Source organism: Lagopus leucura, unplaced genomic scaffold, assembly GCF_019238085.1.
Source record: "Lagopus leucura isolate 7727_CA_CO unplaced genomic scaffold, USGS_WTPT01 Super-Scaffold_650, whole genome shotgun sequence".
Taxonomy (NCBI): Eukaryota; Metazoa; Chordata; class Aves; order Galliformes; family Phasianidae; genus Lagopus; species Lagopus leucura.
The window spans coordinates 135,842-147,588 of NW_024962253.1; the positions used below are offsets into that span (position 1 = coordinate 135,842).

An 11,747-nucleotide genomic window follows, 5' to 3' on the forward strand; every position below is an offset into this window, starting at 1 on the left:
GAGAGGAGAGGAGAGGAGAGGAGAGGAGAGGAGAGGAGAGGAGAGGAAGAAACCTAATAAGTCCAACTTTCAATTTGAGGTTGAACCAAAGAGAGCTCTGAACACAAGGTAGCAAAAGGCTTCATATGTGAACTTGGGGACCTAATACAATGAAGTGAAACAGCCCTAGAGAGATATGTAAATTGTACTGAAAAGCTCAAGAAGCCAGTGTGTTGGAAGTGCTTATGAGTCTGTGTCTTGTTCATAAGGAACGTGCCTTACACCCTAACCTGGTGCAAAGCTAGAGCTCTTGGGGGAAAAAAAAAGGGGGGGTTGGGGAGGGAAACCTGAGTCATAGACCTTTGAGCCCACAAGGACATGCACCAAGGACAGAGGGGTCTGGAAGAGAAAAGCAAGAAGAGAGATCCTGGTCACAGTGAAACACAGTGATGTGCTGCAACCAACCGTAAGTTAAGCAAAATCAATGTTCTCTCACACCTGTATTCATATTTTTCATAGTGTTGTAAAGCCAACGGTACAGATTTAAGATGGAAAAGTAAAATAAACCTTATCTGTCTGAGAAGTGAAATGGCAGGTGGGTAAGGGCTTGGCAGCAGACCTGATAACAGCAGTATAAGCTGCACACCAGTCTTGCCAAAGAGCTGGGAAAAGGGAAGGTCTGCTTAATGTTAAACCAGTGGGTAATCTCAGGTGGCCTCTAAAACTACAACCCACAGTAACTACAAGGGCAATAAACTCAGGATTCCAAACAGTGGAACAGAAAGGAAGCAATGGATGAAAGCTTAACACACTTAACAACCAATAGAGGTGGGCTAGGAGCTGCACAGGCCCCTGGACTGAGTCAGGGAGAGAAAAATATAGCCAAGGAATGCATATAGGTGGAGTTATTGCCCTTGTCCATGGGGCATGTGCCCGACATTGACCTTGGATTCCACACAGTACTGTACAGCCTCAGCCCAAACATCTCATACTGTTGTTCGTCATGTGGGGAAAACCAAGAACTGTGATCTACTTTCTTTTCCTCCTTTCAGCGTTCCTCCTTGGGTACAGATTTGGAAACACTGGTATACTACATAATTCAACTTTTGAAGTGGGAAAACCAGTTTTTAAAGCATATTTGTATTTAAATGCATCCAGTTGCTGTGGACAGTAGAGCAGAACTCACCTTTTTGAGCTTTCCAGCCTCATAACGAGGGCACTCGTGACTTTTTACCATTGTCATTATATCACCTACACATATACAAGAATCAAATCCTCCTCCTGGAATCAGTGCTGAGCACATGCATCCTAACGGGACTTAGGCTGGACATACAGTTGTAAGAGGTTGGACAACTCTGTGTGCTAAGCGCTGGGCATGGAAGGTGTGACACAGTGTGACATGGAAGCTGTGACTGCCTTTCCAAAGCAGACAAACAACTGCTTAGTTCTGGGAACCTGTCTATCTGACAGTGATTAACCATTCCCAGCTGGAATAGCGGCTTTCAGTTCTTCTGAGATCTGTGTTGGCCATGAATATGATAATGACTAGAGCCAAAGCTAAAGTGCAGTAAGTCATACATTTCACTAAACAGGGATCCACAGGGAGTTTTTACTGCTGAGAAAATGAAGGCATTCACTTCAAAGGAAGCAAACAGTTCCTCATGTAATGTGAATTTCAGGTTATTTTGCTCTGGTTGTTTGCAGCTGAGTAATGCAGAAAGTGCCTCTATCACTGATCATATGGCCTTAACCTTTCCTTTAAATGTTAGTTCTGAAATACTTTTGCATAAATCATTTGCAGAAATATAGGTTAAGGTCAGTGCAGCAAGTTAACTTCAGCATAAAAACAGCCCTGTTCCTTGTAAGAAATTCATGCTGGTTTCTGTGGGACTTTCGCTGGTGTCAGCAATATCTAAACTGTCATGTCTCCATGATCAGAGAGAATAGCAATGCCGTGTTGTGAAAATCCTTCTTCAGTACAGGGCTGTATAGTCATACTGCTGTGTTAAGGGTTGAATTATTGTCAGATACCAGGGAAGGATTTAAGACAGCCTATATCAGAGCAGCAAGGATTCTGGGGGAGAAGTGGTCGTTTTTATCTGTAATTCAGAAGATACTTAGGATGTGTTTCATCTACATTCATAATTCACATTCATAAGTCTTTGGCTGCCCGTAAGTTGGCCTCCTATTCTCAAGCCTTTCGGTTTCAAAGGCAGTGAGACCACAGAACGATAGAATCATTAGGGCTGGAAAAGGCCATTCAGATCATCCAGCCCAACCCCCGCCCACCCCCACCATGCCCACTGACCACATCCCTCAGTGCCACATCTGCACAGCTCTTGGACACCCCTAGGGATGGTCACCTCACCACGTCCCTGCTCAGTTTCATTTATCACTTAATATACCAGGCCAGAAATCAGCACTCATTAAATGGTTCACTGGCCACTTTGAGCCCTAGAGGCAGTTACCATGCAGAACCTTTTCTGATGGAGGCAAGACCATCCCATGTTTCATTCCCTCATTGTTACGTTAAAATGCAGTTGCCAGCAGCAGTGGTGGAGAAAGCACTGAGCATGTTTTAAACCCTAAGCCAGCAGAATGAATGGGCGTTTTCTCACCAACTTTGGTTTACTGAAACCTCGTTTCAGCAGTCCCAACTCCTATCTTTGGGTGTTGCTGATAGAATAAAGCTGGTGCTACATAAAGAAAACCTAAACACAAAGAGCCATTCTCCACAACCAACCCTCAGAGATGCAGTATGATCTAATATGCAAAGGAAAAAAAAAGGAAAGCAGAAAAAAAAAGCTGAAAAGAAAAGCAAAAATAATTGAAACCTGGGCTCTTCTGCAAGGTTCTACTTTTCTTCCAGGAGAAAAAATTGACCTACCTGGCTGTTCTTTGCTGTCTTCTCTATCTGAAGCTGTTTGTCAAGACAAGCAGAAGGATTATGCTCAGCACCATGCAGGGAGCTGCAGCCTCTGTTCAGATCCCTATGGGATAATTCAGCAGAGCATGCCAGGCTGCTCCCCAGCAGGGCTGCAGAACTCCCTGGGGAACACTATGCTTTCCAGGTAAACCTGCCCAGGGACAGAAGTCACAGGATGTCTCGGTGTGCTTCACGTCCTCAGCAACGGCTCTGCAGGAAAAAAGGCAAAGTTCCCCAAGCTGTGGGTGGAACATGGCACAGCGTTGCACTGAGCAAATAAAAGCAATTGATCCTTGGACTCAGGTGCGACATCGGGCATTAGGAGGGTTGATACCATGGGCAGGACTCTGTATTTCGTCTGACAAATGCAACCTTAAGCACCTTTCTGTAGCAAAAGCAGTAGCCAGGCCTGTAAAAAAGATGTTGCACTCAACTGTGTGCAGTCCAGAGACTTAACTTCCTCAGACAGCACACAGATGGAGACCCTCAAAGGCAAAACCTGTTCTTTCTCAGAAACATCTCACTGCCTCCTGTAAGGACATACAGCCTTTAGCATGAAAGCAGTAAATTTAGTACCTTCATTAACCTAAATAAGAGTAACAGTTCTGAGGTAGGGAATGACAGAGCCAATCTAAAAAAACACCTTGCAGAGTGTAATGTAAATATGTAAGACTAAAAGTAGATAAATATCTAAATGTCATTTACCAAGCCACACTGGCTGTCCTGCAGTTTCCTACATTGCAAACTGCCAGTTCGAGCTCATGAGCCACAGCTTGCTCCTGTAGAGCTTTTTTGTCACCTGCTTCAAGGTTTGGTGATATCTGGCAAAAAAAAAAAAAAAAAAAAAAATCACAAAAAGCAGTAGAGTTATGTACATAGAGATGATTTTAAAGAAGCAAAATTAATTTTTGACATGCCTTCAACATGCCAAATCACTGATGTGGAAGGCTTTCTAAAAGGTACTTTACGTCTACTTAACCGTGCAGTCTGTTCTTTAGTGTTGGTTTATTCCCAGCTAATGCAAAGAGTCTTACCAGAACCCCTACTCTTTGTAGCCTTTGTCAAATTAAATTCCTTGTTTGGTTTTCATTGCAAACATGGCAGTGAGAGCTACTGCTTTATGTGAAGTTCTCCGAGCAGATTATGGGCCATGGTTACCTCCAATAGGATCGCGCAAGCACTGGAAGGACAGCAAACTGAGCAAACAGTGAAAGGAGGCTCAAATCCAGTCTCATGTCTGTGTCAGATTCTGGATGAGTCACTCGATACTGCTTTCCTTCTCTTTTCTTGTTTTCTGTTGCTCCCTCAACTGATTGGGCAGGAGGCATTGAGGGCCACAAGGCATTTAGGAACACATGGGTGACATCTCAGCACATGAGAACTGCTAGCATGTAATGCAGGCACAGTTATCCCAAAGTCCTGGGAAATGCCACTGTTGAAAAAGTGAAATTTTTACCCTCTCTGGAGGTGATAGAAGTAAATCTTTTTTCTGCTCACTTTCATTTTCTAGAATTGGTACGTGACATTTTTAAACCAGAAAACTGTCTTATAAAGGAAAAAGAGATGCCACAACACTGCAGGATTCAGGTTCGGCATTGGTAGCAACATGCCATCCTTCACTGCCAGCATTTTGCCACCCAGTGTTGCAGCTCTGAGTCAGCACGTGGGCAGGGAGCCTTTTACACAGCATTCAGGGTTGGTCTTGGAGGATACACAAAATTACAGTCCCTTCCTGTCTGTGCTGTTTGGGTCACTATAGTAAAAATAATTTCAAAATAACAATGGCTAATAACTTAGAGCGAAAAGTACAGCTTGAGACGAAAGCTATTAGTGCATGAGAACTCCCTTTGTTTGGAGATAAAAAGCTGCTGTTTGAGAATGATGCAATATTTAAGGTGGAAAGAAAGAAAGAAAGACATTCTGCTGCCTAATGGGAAATGGTTTTGCAAGGACGGTATACATGATTGACTCTTCCTTTAATCACTCCCAGCTCTTCCCCCAAGATTTCCTGGAGAGGAATTGTTCCCTTCATAAAATATGAAGTACCAGGGAGAATTTCCTTTCTCCTCCATCTTCTACCAATCTGCAGGATCCAGACCACAGGTGGGACTTCTCTTGTCCTTTGTGAATTCAGAGTCTGTTTTAACTGAGTACTGGGTCTCTCCATGCCCACGTTCTGCTTTAGAAACATCTTTCTGTGTTGCAGCTTCCTCCATAGGGGCAGTGTGTTGGATGTGGCAACAGATGGATCATGGAGGCTCATCCCTCCACCAGTTTGCATGCTGACCATCCTGGAATACTAAAGTTCAGCATCACATTGATGAAGTGGAAGAAAATGAAGTTTTGCCCTCCATGGGACTAGCCTATGAGGGGTTAAAACTGCCAGTTCCTGCTTATCTGGAGTCTGAACTTTGGGGGTGGGGATCCATGATGTCAGCACCAAATGCAGCTGAAGGAGGGGGCCTGGTGGTAGAGGATAGTCCTGTTTTGGGTAAAGATTTGGGGAATAAGCTGGTAACGCTTCAGGACAGAATCTTGAAGGCTGCAGTGCCCAGAGTGAGTCCTTCTGCTTCATTAACCATGTAATTAATATTGAAGTTAACACCCCTGAGTATCATAGTGAGAAGAACATGCTGAACACGTATGACTGTAGTACTCTCCACCCAAGCGATGCTCAACATCACCCCATGGAGAGAAACAGGTATGGTTCAGGATATCAGGAAAACTATCTTAGAGGGAGAGAAGAGAAAGGAGGAGCAGAGAAAGGAAGAGAGATTGAAGGAGAGAGATGGAAGGGGAGATGGGAAACTGCACTCCTCTTCCTGCTCCAGGACAGTGATGTCTTCTTGGTAAGTGCTGTGCTTTATCTGTTGGTGAAGAGTCACAGTGTTTTGCCAGCACTAGTGACATGCATTGATGCTGTTGCTGCTGGGCATTTATCAGTGGCAAGCCCGATCTGTTCTGTCTGTTGCTTCAATATATCTTATTTTTTCAATATCTGTGAAACCGTCCAGTGAAAATTTTGTGGGGACTCGAAGGCACAGTCAAAACTGTGCTTTTTGTTGGAAGATGCTCCTGCAGATCCAAGCATGGACAAAACCACTCCAGATGGGGAGTGGTACTAAAACACAGGTGCATCTATCGGCCATGTGATTTCACTCAACTTTTGGACAAGGCCAATCCTACTTCATTCCCTGCCATGCAGGTGCAAAGTTTATAATAGATTATCAGTAACACAGTGCAATGTCTAAGAACGTGTAGTGCCTGAGTGTGAAGAGAAATAGCCAGCTTGAGTTAAGGGTACTTTATTTCAGATCTATGGGGTACGAATCTCCCTGCAAACAAAGTGGTTATGTCACAGACCATCAGTGCAGTTTCATGAGGCATCGGCTTCGATGTGACAACCGCCTTCAGAAACACCTGTATGACCCTCAGATGGAGAGGTGATTCAGGAAAAAAAAAGTAAAAAAAAAAAAGTGTATTTGTTTGGAATTTCAATCAAGTGTATTTGTTTGGAATTTCAATCAGGTTGTTTCCCTTCCCTCACTCACTGCAACAGAGATTAGAACAGTGGCAGCTCAATACAGTGACAACAGAACTTTTCAACAGCAGAGGTCTAAATGTGGCTGCACAAAGGCTTGTGTTGGCACAGCCCATGTGGCAACACACTGTGATGCCAAGGTCCAGGTTACAGTCAGTTATGTTGAAACCATGGAGCAGTATGCCAATAATATCATCAGAACAGTCTCCCTTGGGTGATGTGGGCCAGAGAGAGTGGTTGTTACTGAAATGTGGAAAGAATAGAACTCCTGCTCCTAAGTATTCTTGGCTGTTTAGTGAGAACCCTATTTTGTGGAATACATTTACAATGAGGCAGCTCTAACTGGTCTTCAGAGACACAATTCAGTTCTCTGGAAGGAAATGCCATGTATATTCGAGACAGCTACACAAACTCACTGGCAGAATTCAAGTTTCTTGCTGAGAGATGTGCCAGAAAATGCTTCCTGACGTTTAATGCCAGACACTGTAATGAGGATGTAAACAGCCCTTCACTCCAAAACATATGAAGGAGTAGCACAGGAACCCAGAGAGGGACAGCTCTACAGAAATGCAGCTGTTGTTCTTGATTCGGATTCAGACAGGCCTCTCCAGCTGGATTTGTTCTACGGGATGTTGGATGCTTGTTGCACAGACTCTCTGATGCTTTCACCCTGATCAAAAATAAAAATAAGACATGCAAGTACAGAATGGGTGTCACAATCCACATCTAAAAGCAGCACATGGCCATGTATCACTGCAGCCCACTACTGTCATGGGAGCTGCTGACCCACGTTTTGTTTTTCACTTTTGCAATGGTGTCATTGTCACCTTACAGTGAATTTCGGGAATATTTATGCACCTCCTTTCCTATGGCTGTTGCAAAAGTCTCTGTTTCTTATCAGCTTGTTAGAATACCAAAGAGAAGACCTTCAAAGCGACAATTTGTGAACCTTCTGGAATGCTTCAGTCAATGCTCAGCACTCAGGTAGAAACCTTTCAGTGCTCTGAACTCCCTTATTAGCTGTACGAGGTAAAGAGCACTACAAGAAGAGAGCATTAAAAGGCAGGAGAGAGGTCTCTATAAAATACCAGCCAAAGGGCAGTAGCTGAATAAAATCTGCTCTCAGTAAGGTGAACCTCATCCTTAGATAGGCATAAACGGTGTGTTCAGAGCTCATGATGCTGGAAGAGTGCTGGAGCAAGCTGTACCGTCACAGTCAGCTCCACTTTTTCTGTGACTGAAGCCACCATCATTAGCAGGAGTGGTACTTAGCATCATTAGCACAATCCATAATTTGCATTGTTCATGTTACAGGACTTTGAACTTACCACAGGATGATAAATCAGACTTTCACCCCAACACCCTACTCTGTGAGCACTGAAGTCATAACCGTTGAGTACACAGAAAATTCTACAGCTGGAAACATTCAAAACAGTATTGCAACTGACTGCTGGCGTATCTCTGTCTAGCACCGTCCACCCTGAGTTAGTCAGAGCTTTAAAATGTTGCAAAACATTCTTAATGAGCATAGCATGTTAATTACAATAAGGCTCTTTAAGAGCAACATGGTGCCTAAATTCTTATCCCCCCAAAATGTGCCACTCTGGCATAGAGCTGGAGATAACAGGAATGTAGGTGGGAGCACAGAGGTAAGACGCATGCACAGAACTGGCTTCCCATCATGAAGGGGTTATGATCTTGGCATGACAGCGTGACAAGGCCATAATCAGAGATAACAATATCCACTCTGCAGAGAAGAAATATTTCCCCATTTCCCTACATGTTTTCTTTGCCCCTGAGTGTGTTCCTTGCATGACAGGAACTGGAGATGTGGAGAGATGCAACTTCAAAGCTGCTGTGAAGACTCCTGCGATAAGTCCTGGCCACCAAAATTGACATTTGGTTGAGCTTTGCAGAACCATCACGCTTCCTGTTCTCTCCCACCTTCTCTCAAGAAAAGATGAAGGCTTGATTTAACAGGTGCCCTAGTTACCCACAGCTTTGATCTCTTGCAACTCTCTGTTAACAGAAGTTGGGAGTGATTTCTGAGGGAGCCTCAGAGTGTGTGTATTCACAGCCTGGAGAGTTGCTCTGCTTTCTGGGAGGGCTGGCTTTATGAGAGACTTCAAAGGAAGGACAGGAGGTATTTTCCCTGTCCCGCTCCAGTTTTCCTCTGCTGCTTCTGAGCTCTGTCAGCCTCAGAAACCCTGATGTTTCTCATGACAGACCCCACAGTGAACTTCTGTGAACCACACCCAGGGGGAAATGCAGTAACAGGAGGCTTTGGTTTTCCTTGCAGCCCCAATGACAAGCTTCTGCAATGCATCTGCAGCTCCCAATTCCTCCAGCCCAGGGTGGGCTGTGAGCTGATCCAGGCCCAGTGAGCAGTGGGCACATGCAATGCAAGGGAAGAATTTGTGTGCACCATGAACAACCTGAACCAGTGGGTGTGCCCATTGTGTAGCCAGGGCTCTCCTGCAAACCACAGGCAAAGCATGCACACAGTAATTGAGAGGTTGGATTTCCTCACCAAACCCACCCCCATATAACTGCAGTACCCAGTTTGCAGAGGTTACACTTGTACCTGGAGGCATTTCCAAATCTTCAGGCATAAACCATGGCTGCACACTAAAACTCCTACCCTGTAATCCCACTGGTGGGTGTCATGCCCATGACTTCTTACCACAAAATCATAGCATGACTTGGGTTAGGAGGAACAGGTTCATCAGGTCATCAGCTTCTAATCTCCTCTTCTGAGAGGAAACCTAAGTAAGTACTGTTTGTCCATTCTCCAGATGTCTGTGTGTCATAGAGTCAAAGAATCAGTAAGGCTGGAAAGAAGACGGAGATCTAGTCCCATTGTCCACCTGTATCCACTTAGACCAAGTCATGAACTGGGCAGCTGGAGGAAGACGGGGTCTTCATGCTGGAGTAGGACACCCAGGAACAACTGAAACTGTCACATTAGCTAAACTGTGCTCCCAGCCAGGTCTAGTGGCTAATTTAATGCCTGACAGTCATCACAGGGATACGTGCCATGCTGTACAACGAATGCCACCACTGCATTCACAAAGAGACATGGAAGTCTGATGGCCTTGCTGCAATAAAACTAGCTAAACTTTGAGTCATTATCAAACCTTCATGCTATTTCATGGAAATAGTAGTAAGACTCTTCCATTCTGTTTAAGATATTTTACATTAAATATCTGTAAATTATTTCTGCATCAGAACTCACTAGAATTCAGTACTGGTAGTACTTTCTGACACAGCTCTGCAACTCACCATCAGATGTCCTCAAGCAGAAAAAGGACTGAAGGTTTTTTCCCAGTTGATCATTTCTCCTGATTTTTGTCATCTGTCATGAGCCTTTGTTCCAAGTTCTCCACAAAGAACTCTTTGTGCTGCATGTGAGCGATGCTTGTGCCAGACCTCTCTCCAAACTAAAATAATATGATTAACCTGGCACAGAGAACTCTGTGGCTGGCTGGAGTGGCACCAGGCCAGCAGAGCTGCACTTGCAGGATCTCATCCCTGTATTTCTGCACCATGACAGTATCACTCTACACCAGTGACCTTATAATGATCTTAAGTTGCCCGAGGGGAAGTTCAGGTTGGATATTAGGAAAAATGTCTTCTTCAGAAGGGTGACGAGGCACTGGCACAGGCTGCCAAGCAATGTGGAGATATGGTATCGAGGGACGTAGTTAGTGGGCATGGTTAGAGTTGGACTAGATGATCTTAGAGGTCTTTTCCAGGCTTAATGATCCTGCCATTCTGTGATTTTAAGTAGGACCCATAGCAGAGAATTTACTTATACAAGTGGTGAAGAACACAGACCGTGACTCAGGCAGGTTGGTGTAGCAAGCACATGGGAAATCTGCTTCTGCTGCTGTGCTGTGGATGAAAGGGCTGCTCCCACACTGTTTAACAAGAAAATTATTTTGTCCTCACTAAATGCCCTACGCCAGAATTTTACAGCATTTAGTTCTGCAAAATGGTCCATTACATGGTTGCTTAACTCCTACCTCACGCAAATGGCACATGTGAGGGGATACAGAACTGTGGGGGGATCCCAGAGACCTCTGTATTCTGGCTTAGAAGATAACTGAAAGCCACACAATCCTCTAGAACTCTTTCTGCTGCAGAGGTAAACTGTCTTCTTGATTGTTCTTGAATGAGATACTGAATTTTCTTCATTATTTGCAAAGTTAGCAACAAGGAAATAAATTCCTGAAGATCTGTGGGTCTTATTTATAGTAGGTGAAAATATGTATATTACTAGGACTCAGATTCTATAAAACTACACTCAGATCAGAAAAACTGCCTGAGTGCAGATCAGAAGGTGGCAAGAACCCATTAGCTGGCAAAAATATCTGTCCTCAGAGAGCTGACCTTTCCTGCTTACTTATTGCAAGCAGGTAACAGGATTAATTGGGGAAAGATTGCTTTCACTGAAGAAGAATGACATGAGAAGGAGATAAGGGGATGGTGGGAAACTATTTAAAGCTGGGTGGAAATTCTGCAGTGCCATCAGTTAGCATGAAAATACTTCTTGATCCCCAAATCTATTAGCCACTGTGATCTGAGCACTTACGGAAGATAAAGCAAACAGTTCTGTAAGGAAAGGGAAACTTTGTGTTATTCAGTGCTTATGGAGGTGGACTTTTAATTGCTGATCAATCTCTGCTTCACAGGAAAGGTGGGAGAAGGAAACAGATACACTGTTTTACATCTAAGCAGCTGTTCAGTGGGATGGAGAGGGGGAATACTGCCTGATTCTTCCAGGAGATGCTTGAAACACTGAAGTATTGTAACCTGACATTTCTTCCTTATGTGGTTTTGGACCTAATTCCAAGCTGACCACTGGGCCCAAGTGGACAATGAAGTGAAACCTCTCAGGTTTCCCTGCTGTGAATGCCTGGCCTGCTCCCATGAGTCTGTACTCAATAAGAAGCAGAGACCAAAAGCCTCAAACCAACCAAACTGAGATCAGAAAGCTAAGCACATCCAAACTGGTAACCACCACAGCAAAACATCAGTGGTTGGTCTTCATTTTTTAGTGCTTCAGCAGCAAGAAAATGGATAACTTCCTTGGGGTGGTGACAGTCAAATCCTTATTAAGCTCAACACAGAGTTAACTGGGTGATGCACCATGGTCTGTGCAAGGCAGTAGAGGAAAATGAATGACCTGCTGGCTCTTCTCTGGCTCTAATGTAATGGATGTTAAGCATTTTGAAGTTCTTATTGCTTTGGTGAGGTATAGGAAAAGTCATAACAATCTGCACTGACTTGGGATGATAA

General features: G+C 44.1%; 1 protein-coding gene across 3 annotated transcripts in view; it reads right to left on the minus strand.

Moving 5' to 3' along the window:
* The window catches only part of LOC122174991 (phospholipid-transporting ATPase ID-like), a 74,156-nt gene extending 71,055 nt beyond the window's left edge, over nucleotides 1-3,101 (minus strand). For all 3 annotated transcript variants that reach the window (XM_042862354.1, XM_042862352.1, XM_042862353.1), the window contains exon 1: nucleotides 2,867-3,101. The gene's annotated coding sequence lies outside the window, so the exon portion shown is untranslated. The remainder of the gene's footprint in view (nucleotides 1-2,866) is intronic.
* Nucleotides 3,102-11,747: the final 8,646 nt, after the last annotated feature.